General features: G+C 49.7%; 1 long non-coding RNA gene and 1 other non-coding gene across 2 annotated transcripts in view; one reads left to right on the forward strand and one right to left on the reverse strand.

Moving 5' to 3' along the window:
* The window catches only part of LOC131381587 (uncharacterized), a 40308-nt gene that overhangs the window by 9710 nt on the left and 16232 nt on the right, over nt 1–14366 (reverse strand). The window contains exon 2 of the long non-coding RNA XR_009210429.1: nt 9991–10150. This is a non-coding gene — a long non-coding RNA (uncharacterized LOC131381587). The remainder of the gene's footprint in view (nt 1–9990; nt 10151–14366) is intronic.
* Nucleotides 4756–4882, forward strand: LOC116456467 (small nucleolar RNA SNORA32). Its single transcript, XR_004244695.1, has one exon. It is a non-coding gene; the product is annotated as a small nucleolar RNA SNORA32 (small nucleolar RNA).

The following is a 14366-nucleotide window of genomic DNA, read 5'->3' on the forward strand; positions in this document are numbered from 1 at the left end:
AGAGGTGGCAACTGTCCCCATTTACAAATGAGGATGCTGAGGCCCAGAGTGGGTGCGTAGCCTGCCCAGGGTCACACAGCTAGCAGCTGAGCGGGGGTGGAGATCTAAAGCCAAGGCCCCAGCTTCTGCACAGCTCCCTGCTCCTTTTGACATCTGAGCTCTCGGCTCCTGGCCTGCTCCAGGGCAGAGGCTGGGACTAGGGAAGGCCCATGTGGCCCCAGGAGCCCCTCCAGTCTCACCTCCCCCAGCTCCCCACAAGGAGTCTCAGCTCCAGCCGATGGAAGTCCCCTTGCCCATCAAAGGCCTTGGTTGTCTGTGCCCCCTCCATTCCTCCCCTCTGTGGAGGACCTTGATCCTCCTCCAACAGGAATGCCCCATTGGCAAGGCCCAGTTCAACTCTGCTTTCTTCAGGGACCCTTCTGGGTACACCCCCAGGTCTTGCTGATCTCACTCTCCCTTCCAACCTACTGTTCTCTCTTATTTTTTCCTGAGTTCTCTACCCAGTAGGGGTTGCTAAAGAGGATGAGATGTGCTCCTCCCCTCCTCAAGCTCATTCTAGGTGAACAAGAAAGGCCTTGGCTGAAAGGCAGTGATAACACAGTGTGAGAAGGGCTCGCAGATGCACCGAACCCAATCTGCAGTGCCCGGAGAGGCCTCCTGGACCAGGCTGTGATGGAATCAGCTAGAAGGGCTTTCTTCACTCTCCTTAACTTGGCCAGCAAGGCCTGGGTGTGCAGCCCTGCCTAGTTTTCTGGCTTCATCGTGTCAAACTTCCCCTTCACTTCCATCTCCAGCTTCCTAGGTTGTTCCCTCAGTTCCTGGAGCATGCCACCTTCCCTCCTGCCACAGGGCCTTTGCATATGCCAGTCCCACCACCTGGAAGGTTCTCCCTCCCATTACTTGATTCATTCTCCCGCTGGTTAATCTCAGCTCCATTTTTCTTCACTAGGGAAGAGCTCAGGCCAGGCCCAGCTCCCCAAGTCCCATGCCTCTGAGCATCTTGGGAGGCAGGCATCATGTATGCAGTAAATGTGGATTTCTAGTACGAGACTCTCTGGGCCCAAGTTCTGCCTCTGCTACTTACTAGCCCCATGTCTTTGGGCAAGCTTCTTAACCTCCCTGTGCCTCAGTTTCCTTATCTGTAAAATGGAGATGTTAATAGCACCTACCTTACTGGGTGGATGTGAGGTTTAATAGAGCCAGCTCACATGAAACATTAGAGCAGTGCCTAGCACATTGCAATGGCTCAATAAAGTTAAGTGTAATTTTCCTTGTTGTACCTAGTACATTCGATGTTGCCTTACGGGATGACGTAGCAGATGGCTGACTCCCCACACCTCCCTGCAAAGGGAAGCTCCTTGACAACAGAGCCCTTGGCTGTGTTTGCTGATTATTTCCTCTGCTGTGCTGGATAGGGTTGAGTGCTTTACAAATATTTGCAGAAGAAGGAAAGATTGGCAGTGGCTTGGGGTAGGACTCATTTGGCCCCCATGATGTCAAACCCAGAGTGTCTTGGCTGGAGGAGATCTTACAAATCATCTAACTTAAGCCCTCCTTCCACAGAGGGACAAAGGGAGCTGCTGGTGAGCATTTCCCGGGGCTTCCAGTCTCAGGGGGCTGAGCAGCCCTTGCCCACCTCTGTCTCCCCCTAGGGCTTTGCTCAAAGCCTATCATGGCAAAATCTCAGACTGAGGCATCTGTTTCTGTTTTGATTAAAAAAAAAATGTGGCGCATCTCATATTTGAGTGTTGTGGAGCAAATACATTCACCACAACTGGTGAAGCTGCAGGATCCAGTTGACCCTGAGTTATTGCTGCAATTCTCATCTCCGTGGTAACATGTCCCCACTAAGTCTTCAGCCAGCAAGGCTGGGCAATGGCTCAGCTCAGCTCGTCTGCAGGGCCCCTGGGCTAACATGCCAGCAGGCGGGCAGCATGGTTCTCCCTCCAGCCTCTCCCCTGACTGCTTCCTCCGCAGGAGTCTGGAGGGGGCAGGAAGGAGGAGAAGGAGGTGAAGCAGCCATAGGGATATAGCAGCAGAGGCTCTGACCCCAGAGTCAGCTCCAGCTAGAGCCGGGTTAGAGGCTGCCAGTGGGGAGGTGCCTACCAGCAGGAGCAGCCTACTGGGGCCATCCCACCCCACCTCCTGCTGCTGCCAGGGTGGGTTCTGATCAACCAAAGCTCTGCAGCCAGTGACACTCAGACCCAACCAGCTGTTGACAATTTATTACTGTCTAGATAGAGCCACCCTGCACTGAACACCTGCTCTGGGCCAGCCCCGAGCTAGGCGCTGAAGAGGCAGGGATCCATTACATATGGCCTGTCCTCAGCAACACACAGTCAGTGGGAGGAGTCCCAAGTGGTGTGAAAGTAGCCAGAATAAAGAACAATGGGTGCATGGCCAGGCAGGAAAAGTAAGACGCAGATGGCACATGGAGAACGCTGCCTCCTGTGTGTCTCCATTTCCTCTAGAAGGATGCAAAAGAAACTGTTGCCAGTGCTTGTTTTCCGGGTGGGGAACTAGATGGCGAGGAAGACTTGCCTTTCACTCTGTTTTCTTTATTGCTTTTTTTTTTTTTTGAGATGGAGTTTTGCTCTTTTGCCCAGGCTGGAGTGAAGTGGCAGGATCTCGGCTCACTGCAACCTCTGCCCCCTGGGTTCAAGTGATTCTCCTGCCTCAGCCTCCTGAGTAGCTGGGACTACAGGCATGCGCCACCATGCCTGGCTAATTTTTGTATTTTTAGTAGAGACAGGGTTTCACTATGTTGGCCGGGCTGGTCTCTACCTCCTGACCTCAGGTGATCCACCCACCTTGGCCTCCCAAAGTGCTGGGATTACAGGCATGAGCCACCATGCCCAGTGTCTTTATTGCTTTTTGAATTTTGTACTATATGCATACCTAACCGTTTTGAACAAAACAAAACAACAAAACCAAACTGAAAAGCAGCATCACTGGGTAAGTGTTGTAATAAGGATGTGGGCTTCTCAGTGCTGGACACCCAGAGAGGAGGAGTGGATAGCTCTGACACTTAGGGACTCTCTCTCCTCTCAGGAGCTCAGTTCCATGTGCCAGGTAGAGGTGTGTGTGTGTGTGTGTGTGTGTGCACATGTGTGTGTGTGTGCCTGCCTGTCTGCCTCTGTAGCTATGTGTTTGGGATGTGCAGAGCTACTGGGTTGAAGAGTATCCTCCCAAAATGCATGCCCACGTGGAACCACGGAATGTGACCTTGTTTGGACACAGGGTCTTTGCAGATGTAATTAGTTAAAATGAGGTCATACATGATGAGGGTGGCCCCTGAATCCAACGACTGGTGTCCTTAGATGAAGGCCATGAGAAGACAAAGGGAGAGAATGGAGTGAGACAGCTGCAAGCCAAGGAATGCCAAGAACTGCTGACAATCCCCAGGAGCTAGGAAGAGGCAAGTAAGGATCCTCCCCTAGGTCCTGCAGAGGGAGCACGGCCCTGCCGACACCTTGATTTCAGACTTCTGGCCTCCAGGACTGGAAGAGAATAACTTTCTGTTGTTCAGAACCACACAGTTTGTGGTAATTTGTTGCAGAGGCCTAGAAAGCCAATACAGTGGGTCTATGCGTTGGTGCTTGTGTGTTTTGAGGTGTGTGTGTCAATGTGTTTGTGTGTGTGTGTGTATCTGAGTATGTTTTGAGGGGTATTTGGTTGTGCTTGGGAATGTGTTTGTGATTATAATTTGGGTTTTAGATGCTTGTGTTTTGGGTTGCATGCATATTTATGTGTTCATATGTGTGCATGTTGAGTTGTATACACTTGTGTGTTTTGGGGCTTGTGTGAATTTATGTATTTTTAGCCAATGATCTCTAGGGTCTCCCTTAGCTGTGTCATTCCAGAAGTCTGCCCTGGGACCCCTGCTGCAGAGAGCACCTAGAAGGGATGCTGGGCAATGGCAGTGGGGATGGAATGGACTCAAGGCCAGGTGGGAGCAGCGTCCTGTCTGGTCTAGGGCCACCTGAGAGAAGGCAGGGTCATCTCAAGTGTCCCCATCACACCTGCCCTGTCAGTGCAATGATCTCAGCCTCGGGAGTGGGGGTCCAGTAGAAGCCATGTCCTGGAAGCCTTCAGCAGAGAACAGCCCCACCACCCCACTCCCAGAGACACTCTACTTCCTCTCCTCTTTGGTGTTAGTTTATGGGAAAGTAAACGCACACCCTTGAAACATTACAGTAATGGGTCTCACACTTTGGTGGGTCACAATCAGCAGCAGGGCTTGTTACACCACAGATCGCTGGGCCCCGCCCCAGGGTTTCTGCCACAGCAGGTCTTGGGTAGCACCTGAGAATCTCTGTCTCCAACAAGTCCCTGAAGGATGCTGATACCACTGGGCCAGGGACCTCACATTGAGAATCACTATCCTAGACCATAGAGCAGGAGAGGGAGGCTCTTCAGCTCCCTCATCTGACCCCCAGACTTTGGTGTGGGCAGCCTCGTGTTTTTAGGATAGGCCCTGGAAAAGGCAGGCTCAAGCTGATTCTTTCAGTCTCACTGTCTCTCCCACCCGTCATTCACAAAATAATTTATTCAGCAAATTACAGTCCAGACTCTGTTCCCTGAACTCAGGGTGCCTACAGGCAAGACACAAGGCTCTAGTGGGTACACAGACCCCTAAGAAGACCATAACAAGACCACATAGCTGCACTCTGGAGCTCTGTTCAAGGAGTACTGGGAACACAGAGGAGGAGCTCCTGCCTCAGTCCTGGAGAATCCAGAAAGGCTGCCTGGAGGAGGTGCCAGCCAAGGCAACTCTTAAAAGATGGATAGCTTCTCTTTTGCTGTGGATGTGACCATAAAACATTTCCCACTTGGTTTTCTATCTGCTACCTTGCTCTTAGCCAGCCTATTGGGAACATTTTATGAACACTTTATTAAACTGTTACCAAAAAAAAAAAAAAAAAAAAATAGACAAACAGCACTAGATCACTTTAACTGAGCACTTATTACCTGCCAGGTGCTGTGCTAAGACTCTGGAAGCACGAGAGCACCTGTGTCCTCACATCACCACCAAGAGGGGAACTATTGTCCTTGAGTGAGATTTGAGCCCAGCCAGTTGGCCTCAAGGCATCTCATTCCTAGCCTGAGGACACATGGGCCTCCTACCATGTGGAGGACAGGGCAGAACATTCCGGGAGGAGACCTGGGCATGCATAAAAGCCGAGAGGCAGATGGGGAGCGGGGGCAGGACAAGATGTGAGCCTAGTTGAGGTCCCCTGGATGGAAATGCACCACCCCTCAGGGGCAGCAGAGCCAGGATGGGGGCCAGGTTGAAGCCTATTTCTGGGCTCTGGCGCCATCTGTCTAAATAGGGCTGGAGCCATGTTGGCTGCCTCGTGTGCTCTCTGAGCACAACTGGTCCAGTGATGGGTGGGAGGCAGATGGCAGAGGCTGTGGTTCTGGCTCACAGGGCCTCACAGGGCCTGGGGGGCATGAGGGGCTTGAGAATCCCTGCTACCGTAGTGGGAGCTCTCTATTCACAGGTTGGCTTGTGATGAAGGTTAGCCCTGCAGGGAGGCTGTGCCGAGGGGCTGAGGGGTGGTAGCTGGCGCAACCTCCATGACTCATGGTGGCTCCACATCTTAGCTCCCTGGCAGTCTCCATGTGGCTCTGGGGATCATCAGAGCCTCCTCAACTAGAGCACAAGCTCCAGGGCCAGAGCCAGCCTCCTCTGACCTTGCTCCTTCCCCTTGGGTAGGGGATCAGGAAAGCCACACTGATCCAGGCTGAATGAGGACTTGAATGGCAACCTGAAGCCAGATGATGGAAAAACAGAAAGTGAGCTGCAGCTACAGCAAGAGGTATTTCAGTTAGACACAAGGAAGCACTGGCCTGGGAGACTGAAGGGAGTACTAGCTATTTCCGGGGGAAAAGAGGGATCCCTCCTTCTGTCTGTGACAATCTGCCTCTCTGGAAAAAGGACGGTGGGGATTTCTCTCTCCTCGTCCTTCACCAGCTCCTCCCTCATCTCTCATCTACATTTTAGTTTCCTCTCCTTTCTTGCCTGCCTCCACTTCTGCCTTCGTTGTCTGAGTGGGCCTGGCTTGTCACAGTGTTGCTGGGAGCCTTTGAGCGGGGACCCAATTCAGCCAGTGTTTGCTGAGTCCCACACCTGCTGGAGGTGAAGGAGTCCAGGCCCTGCCCAGAGCACTTCCAGCCAGGTAGAGACACAAGACAGGAAAATCAGTGCCTACACCCAAGGCAGAGTAATAGCCACATGCTGAGAAAGGAACAAGCCAAGTTGTGGGGCTCAGAGATCACAGCCCGGGGGGTCAGGGAAGGCCTTGGAGATGTGGCATTTGGAAGTGGGTGAGATTTCTATACTGACAGAAACCAGTGGGAACAAGGATAGTCCGGGCAGAGGGACAAATAGAGGAAGAGGGAAACAGAGAGTGGACTGTTCCAGAAATGGCAGACAGACTAGCTTGGCTGAAGAGGTGGGATGAGAAGGGTCTGGTGAGATAACAGGCAAGTTGGGACCAGATCATGAGGCCCTGAATCTCGGTTGAATGATTTGCACTTGATTGTGTAGGCAGTGGGGAGCTATTGAAGGTCTTGGAGAAAGGGCATGACATTATCTGGGCTGGAACTGGAAGAGCTTCTAGATTTTGCTCCTATCCTAGGATCTCATGAAAGGCACTTGGCCTTGATTCTGAGCCCCCAGGCCTCTCAGGAATCCCCAAGGGGAGCAAACAATCTGTGTGTCTCAAATGTTGCCTTTCCGGTGAGGTCTGTCCTGACCATCCTATTTAATAATGCAGCTACTCCGGCACCCCTGATTGCCTTCCCTTTCCTTCTCTGTGTTTTTTATTTCCCCCATTGCATTTATCTCCTTCTAACATACATCATCCATAATACGCTGTTTATTATCTGCCCCATTTGAATGAAAGCCCCCTGAGAGCAGGGTCATGTTTGTTTTACTTGCTGCTGCCTAGTCCGGTGCCTGGAATCTCAACAGATTCATTCATTTTTCAAGTGGATAAAGAGAAAAATACCACCTTGCAGGAACCAGCATGCTCTGGTTTGCCCCCTCCCTGTCCCTTCACTGCTGGCTTCCTGGGCTTGGCAGCACCGAGCCTCCAAGTGGAAAAATCTCTGAGAAAACCAGGCAGAGCTGCGCTGCTTCCTTCCTGCACTTCCCACCCTTGCCAGGAGTCTGGAAACATTTGAACTGTTTCCTGATCCTAACAAAAACCACCACTATTGGCCGGGCACAGTGGCTCACGCCTGTAATCCCAGCACTTTGGGAGGCCGAGGCGGGCGGATCACGAGGTCAGGAGATTGAGACCATCCTGGCTAACACAGTGAAACCCTGTCTCTACTAAAAATACAAAAAATTAGCCGGGCGTGGTGGCGGGCGCCTGTAGTCACAGCTACTCGGGAGGCTGAGGCAGGAGAATGGCGTGAACCCTGGGGGGCGGAGCCTGCAGTGAGCCGAGATGGCGCCACTGCACTCCAGCCTGGGCAAGAGCGAGACTCTGTCTCAAAAAAAAAAAAAAAAACCACCACTATTTTCCTTTATCTCAGAGCGGAGGCCAGGAAAGGACAATTTCCCCACCTAAGGAAAGCTAGAAGTTTGCAGGACTGAAACAGCTCCCCTCGGCAGCCTGGAGAACAACTTTGATGGTCTGATCAGAATCGCTGCAAATTCCCAAGTGCCCACTCCATGCGTGCAGTGGCTCTGGGCATTTTGCTCCATCTTGCCCTCACCCTGACTCTGCGAAGCGGGTGTTATCCTCTACATTTCACAGATGGGAAAATACAGAAGTTCATTGACATGGCCGAGGTCTCTCCACCAGATGAGGAGGCTGGTCTCAAACGCCATTCTGTCCTGCCCCAGCCCAGGGCTTGTTCTTCCACAGTGTATGGCCTCTCTTCCACCAGAGGGGCTGAGATGCAGGACGTAGCTAGCTGAGTTCTCTGTCCCAAGATGCCAGATCATGGGTAGTCTCTGCTGGCCTCAGGCTTCCCACCTGAGCCATGGGAGCCAAGGTTTTGGCCACGGCCCCGTGATGAATGAGGACCATGACGTCACGTCTGCTGCCTGGCCTGAACTCATCAGAGTACACATTATAACTGTGGTCACTGCCTGTCTGGGCAATGGCCAAGTGTCCTCTCTTGACTCTGATGTGGACTAAGGCTGGAGCCCAAAATAGGGCTCACTGCATTTGCAGGCCCAGTGGATCCAAGGGAAACCATCCCTAGCCTTGTGTGCGGATCCAGGGCCCCAGATCCAGGTCTGCTCTGGCCAGGCTGTGGTCAGGGAGGCAGAAGAGCTTGGATCAAACCCCCAGATGTGGGCTGTAGGTGACTGCACTTCCATTCCTCGGGGACTCAGTTCGTCCACTCTGAGAGTGGAAACCCTCTCCCAACAAACATTACTGATTCCTTATTACATGCAAGGCAAACAATATTTGCCTCTGCCTTCAAGCCCTTAAAGTGAAGTTAGAGCACAGTCATTAACTAGGCAATGGGAAGTCACGGATGGTTGTAGAGCCAGGGAATCAGATGACTGCGCTGTGTCTTAGGGAGGTTGATCAGGCAGCAGACTGTGGCTGGGAGAGAACAGACTTTCGCAGTGATCAGATCTAATGTGTTAAGCACTTACTGGGTGCTAGATGTTGTTTCAAGTACTTTACAGATATTACCGTAGTTAATCTTCACCCTAGGGTACTATTGTTAACCCCATTTTACAGATGAAGAGACAGAAGTACATAGAGATGACAAGGCTGGTAGGTGGTTGAGCTGGGATGTGAACCCATCTGGCTCCACTGCTGCCTCTTCTAGTAATTTTGAACAAGAATCTGGCATAGGCCTGGGGCCCTGGGAATGGCCAGAGGAACAGAAGTGAAACACTGCCTGTGGCTAAGGCTCCCTGCCCTGGAGGGCTCTCCCAAGAAAGGACCAGGAAATTATAAAGGAGATGTAAAGAACCATATCTAAGATTATTTTTATCAATAACAGCAACAATCACGATGCTCTTGGCCAATACTCCATGCAGGATAGTATCTTCTTTCATGTAAGAGAGATTTGAGACACTCTCAAATAGAGAAATCTTATCACAGTTAGAGCTTCCTCTGGAAAGCTTCCTGGACTCTCTAATCTTTCCTCAAAGATTTATTTATTAATGTATTTACTTACTTAAGTAGGGAAGAAAGCCTCACTTAGATGCTAACCTAGCTTCAATACCTTCTAGCTTGGGATATCCAGCCACTGTCAATGTTCCTTTTGCAAAGTGGGAGGAGTTGCTGGAGGTAACTGGGAAGATGGAAGGAGAGGAAGAGGAGCGTGGGGCACAGGCTGGACTGAGGGTCAAGGGGAGGCCACTGAGCCCAGGAAGGGCTGTCCGGAGCCAAAGGGCTTCCCGTGCTTTTTTGACAAGATTACACCTGATTCCTCTGAGATGTTCAACCACAACATTGGAAACAACACTATTGATATAAGTAATACTTGAGAAGTAAAAAGAGATTGCGGTTGGATTCTGCCTCCAAGATCCCCAGCTCTAGCAGTCTATGAAGATACCATCTGTCTTAATCCTATCCTAGAGGAAAAAGTGTCAAGAGTTAGGGAACTCTTGGAAGAGCCGCGTCTGGCCGGATTCTAGGCTTGCCCCAAACCAGAGTCAGCTGGGCAAGAACCACCAGGGGGCCCAGCTAGCAGCTCAGTCCCAGCGAATTTCTAGGGGACAGAGGACATCCTAACCAAAACCAGAGCATCTTCTGCCCCTTCCCAGGCCTCATGGGCAGGGTCACCTGGGACAGCACCCTTTGGAATGGGGTTAAGCCATTCCTGCCCCTCTCCTGGCAGGTTGTGGGTTTAGGAGGGCCTGGGGGGGCCTTTGCCCAAGTGCTGGCTGGAGAGCTGCAGTCCATGGGTGGCCAGGATGGCCACATTTCCCAGGCTCAAGGTGGGGAGCTGGCGCTAGGGCTTAGCCCTGATGGATGATGGGATGACACCAGGGGCACCTACCTGGAACAGCAGCTGAGATTTGGGGCTCAGGCCCCACGTGGCCTCTGGGCTGTTATAAGACCTTCCGTCCTCTTGATCAGTCCCCAGGAAACGGTGCTTCAGAGTGGCCCAGCCGTGTCCCCACTCGATTCCTGACCCCGAGGGAGGCTCCTCCAAGGCTCTATGGCACAGGGACAACAGAACCCTCTCAGTGCAGGCAGGCATGCATCCCAGTCCTCCCTGGCCTCCTTGCAGCTCCTTCCCAAGCCCAGGCTGGCCAAGCCCCTCCTAACTCCAACGTACTTGTCAGTATCTCCCACAATTCCTGCCTTGGGGAGCTCTGATGGGGTGAGGGGTACTCCAGAAGCATCCATGACCCCCAGCCTGCCCCAGCTCCAAATCCAGGCCAGCCAGTGCCCAGCCCTGGGGTGGGTGAGCTGGGAGCTACATTCAACCCAGCTGAGCAGCAGCTGAGGGGAGGGGGCCATGGAGAGAGCACGGCACTGGGAGTCCAGGCACAAGCTCTGTCACTTCCCCTGCTGAGCTGGAGCACCCCACTTTCCCTTGCTGGTGTGGGGGTGTTCAGCCTAGATGCACAGACAATGCCAGCAGGGTTGAGCTGGGGGAGGTCAAAGGGGCCATACACATCACCCACTTCAGAATCATCTGCAGGAGGAGGGGGAGGTCTCGCTAAAATGCAGGTGGAAGGGCCCTACCTAGACCCACTGAACTTGAATCTCAAGGAAGATGTTTGGGAACCTGCATTTTAACAAGTTCCCCACATGGGTGCCCATGAAGTAAGACTCAGTAGACGACACACTGGGAAAGGGCAGACAAGTCCAAGGATGATTTTATAATCCACATAAAGGGATCATCGGTCCCTTTCCTGAAAGCAGCATCACAGGAGCCCAGTCTCTGCAGCCAGCTAGCCAGGGAGCCCTGGCACGTTGCTAAATCCTCTCTAGTGCTCATTTTCCTCGTGGACAAAATAAAGATTGGAGGTGAACTCTTGGGCCCGCCCACATCTGAAATTGTAAATGCAAGAAGAGGTGAACCCACTGAGAAATGAATTTAAAAACAAAGTTCAGGGTGAGACATTTTAACTGATATTCTCCCCCTTATAATTTGTTTCTTCTTAAATATTCTTGTTTTGTTTTGTTTTGTTTGAGATGGGGTCTCACTATGTTGCCAAGGCTGGTCTCCAATGCCTGGACTCAATTGATCCTCTCGCCTCCGCCTCCTAGATAGTTAGGATTACAGGCACATGCAACCATGCCCGCCTTTAAATATGCTCTTTAAATTCTGAAAATAACATGCTTAGGGGAAAAAAAATCAAACCATTCAAAATAATACACAATGAAAATGAAATCTAGGCTGGGCATGGTGGCTCACACCTATAGTCCTTGCACTTTGGGAGGCCGAGATGGGAGGTTCACTTGAGCCCACAAGTTAGAGAACGGCCTCAGCAACATGGTGAAAACCTGGTTCCACAAAAAGTACAAAAAAAAAAAAAATTAGCTGGGTGTGGTGGTGTCCGCCTGTAGTCCCAGCTACTCGGGTAGCTGAGGTGGGAGGATTGCTTAAACCCAGCAGGTCGAGGCTTCAGTGAGTCATGATAGTGCCACTGCATTCCAGCGTGTGTGACAGAGCAAGACCCTGTCTCCAAAAAGGAAAGAAAGAAAGAAAGAAAGAAAGAAAGAAAGAAAGAAAGAGAAAGAAAGAAAAGAAAGGAAAGCAAGAAAGCAAGAAAGCAAGAAAGAAAGAAAGAAAGGAAGGAAGAAAGAAAGAAAGAAAGAAAGGAAAGAAAGAAAGAAAGAAAAAGAAAAAAGAAATATGGCATGGATGTCCCTGCCATCTCAGTCCTATGCCCCACTCTCCAACATAAATATCGTTTCCTAAATTTTCCTCGAGAATTTTTTTCAGAAATGTGAACATACACACACACACAGACACACACACACACACACACACACACATATCTATGCCTGCATCTTTATTTTAAACCCAACCAGGAACATATTCCCAGTACTTATATTTGCTTTGCTAATTAACATACATCACACATCTCTGCATAACAGCGCAGACAGATCCCTCCATTCTTTTCATAGCTCATAGTGTTCCACTGAACCGATGCACTACAATTTCTGTGAATCTGTCCTTGTTGATTGATATTTAGGTTATTTCTACATTTTTTGCTGCACAAGCAAAGCTGTAATGAACATCTTTGTTTTTTCTTGTTTCTTTGTTTTGAGACAGTTTGTTTTGTTTTCATACTCTGTAATGAATATCTTTGTTTTTTCTTGTTTATTTGTTTGTTTTGAGACAGCATCATACTCTGTTGCCCAGGCTGGAGTGCAGTGGTACGATCCCAGCTCACAGTAGCCTCAACTTCCTGGGCTCAAGCGATCTTTCCACCTCCATCTCTCAAGTAGCTGGAACCACAGGCGCCCACTACCATGCCTGGCTAATTTTTTTTTTTTTTGAGACGGAGTTTCACTCTTGTTGCTCAGGCTGGAGTGCAGTGGCATGGTCTTGGCTTACTGCAACTTCTGCCTCCCAGGTTCAAGCGATTCTCCTGCCTCAGCCTCCCGAGTAGCTGGGATTACAGGCATGTGCCACCACGCCTAGCTAATTTTGTATTTTTAATAGAGACGGGGTTTCTCCATGTTGGTCAGGCTGCTCTTGAACTCCCAACCTCAGGTGATCCGCCTGTCTCAACCTTCCAAAGTGCTGGGATTACAGGCGTAAGCCACCTCACTAGGTCTAAATTTTTTTTTTAATTTTGTAGAGATGAAGTCTCACTTTGTTGCCTAGGCTGGTCTCAAACTCCTGGGCTCAGGTGATCCGCCTGCCTCAGCCTCTCAAAGTGCTGGGATTACAGCCATGAGCCACCGCGCCCAGCCTACATCTTTGACTTTATATCTTTGTGCACATATATGAGGCCAGCTAGAGGATATCCCTGGGTCAAAACTTATGTGAACCTAACATTCTGATAGATATTGCCAAATTGTCCTCCAATGAGGGTGAACCAGTTTGCTCTGCCCCAGCAACTCATACCCTCACACAGTGTGCATTATCAGATTGTTGGATTTTTACAGTGAGTTTAAAAATGGTATCTTGTTTCAATTTGTAATTCAGTTGTCAAAAAAGACAGACATATTTTCATGTTTATTGACTGAATGGCCTTTGCACTTATTTTTCTGTGACTTGTCTGTGTCCATCCTTTTTAATTTCTTATTGATTTTTTAAAGAAGTTTTTCTAAATTGAGGCAACTTACTTCTTGTCATGTGTATTGCAAATTGTCATTCATCTATTTTTGACTTTATTTATGGCATCCTTTGGACTTGCTTAAAAAGCCTTTCCCATTTGAGAATCATGAAAGTATTTGCCTATATTTTCAACTTGTAATCTTGAAGGTTTCTTCCTCCTTTTCTTCTTCTTCTTCCTCCTGTTGTTCTTGTTTTTCTTCTTCTTCCTCTTCCTCCTCCTCTTCTTCTTCCTCCTCCTCCTCTTCTTCCTTTTCTTGTTCTTCCTCTTCTTCCTCCTCCTCCTCCCCTTCTTCTTCTTCGTCTTGTTCCTCTTCTACTTCTTCTTCTTCCTCTTCTTCTTCCTCTTCCTATTCTTCTTCCTCTTCCTCCTCCTCCTCCTCCTTCTTCATCTTTGTCTTATTCTTTCTTGAGGCAGGGTCTCACTCTGTTGCCCAGGCTGGAGTACTTATGTGACACAATCATAGCTCACTGCAGCCTTGAACTCCTGGGTTCAAGTGACTCTCCTGCCTCAGCCTCCAGAGTAGCTACAACTACAGGCACACACCACCACACCTGGCTTTCTTCTTTCTTTTTAAAATATCTTTGCCACCTCTAGAATTTATTTTGATGTAGGGATTGTGGTAGGGACCAACTTTATTATCTTTTTCAAAGGGCTACACAGTTGTCCTAAAGTCATGTTTGAATAATCCATTTCCTGCTCCCCTACCCAACAATCCTCCCTCTAAATTCAAAATTCCAATTTGACTATGTAGGAGGATGGACACAAAGAGCATAAACTCAGAGTCAAGTGCTTGGTTCAAATTTCCACTCTACTGGACCTAGGATAAGTTGCCTACTCTTTCTGTGCCTCAGGTTCCTCATCTAAAAATGGAGATAACAATAACGCCATCTGCATGGAGTTATTGTGAGGATTAAATGAGTTATTACAGGTAAAGGGTGTAGAAAGATGCAACTAATCTATGCTGCCCACAGGAGGCTGAACCTTAGATGTAAAGGCTCACATAGGTGGAAAGTGAAAGGATGGAAAAATTCATTCCATGCAAATGGTAACCAAAAGAGAGCAAGGATGGCCATATTTATATCAGTCAAAAGCTGCCACAAAAGACAATGGAGGCTATTACATAATG

The sequence above is a fragment of the Hylobates moloch genome, unplaced genomic scaffold, assembly GCF_009828535.3.
Source record: "Hylobates moloch isolate HMO894 unplaced genomic scaffold, HMol_V3 SCAFFOLD_16, whole genome shotgun sequence".
In the NCBI taxonomy this organism is placed as follows: domain Eukaryota; kingdom Metazoa; phylum Chordata; class Mammalia; order Primates; family Hylobatidae; genus Hylobates; species Hylobates moloch.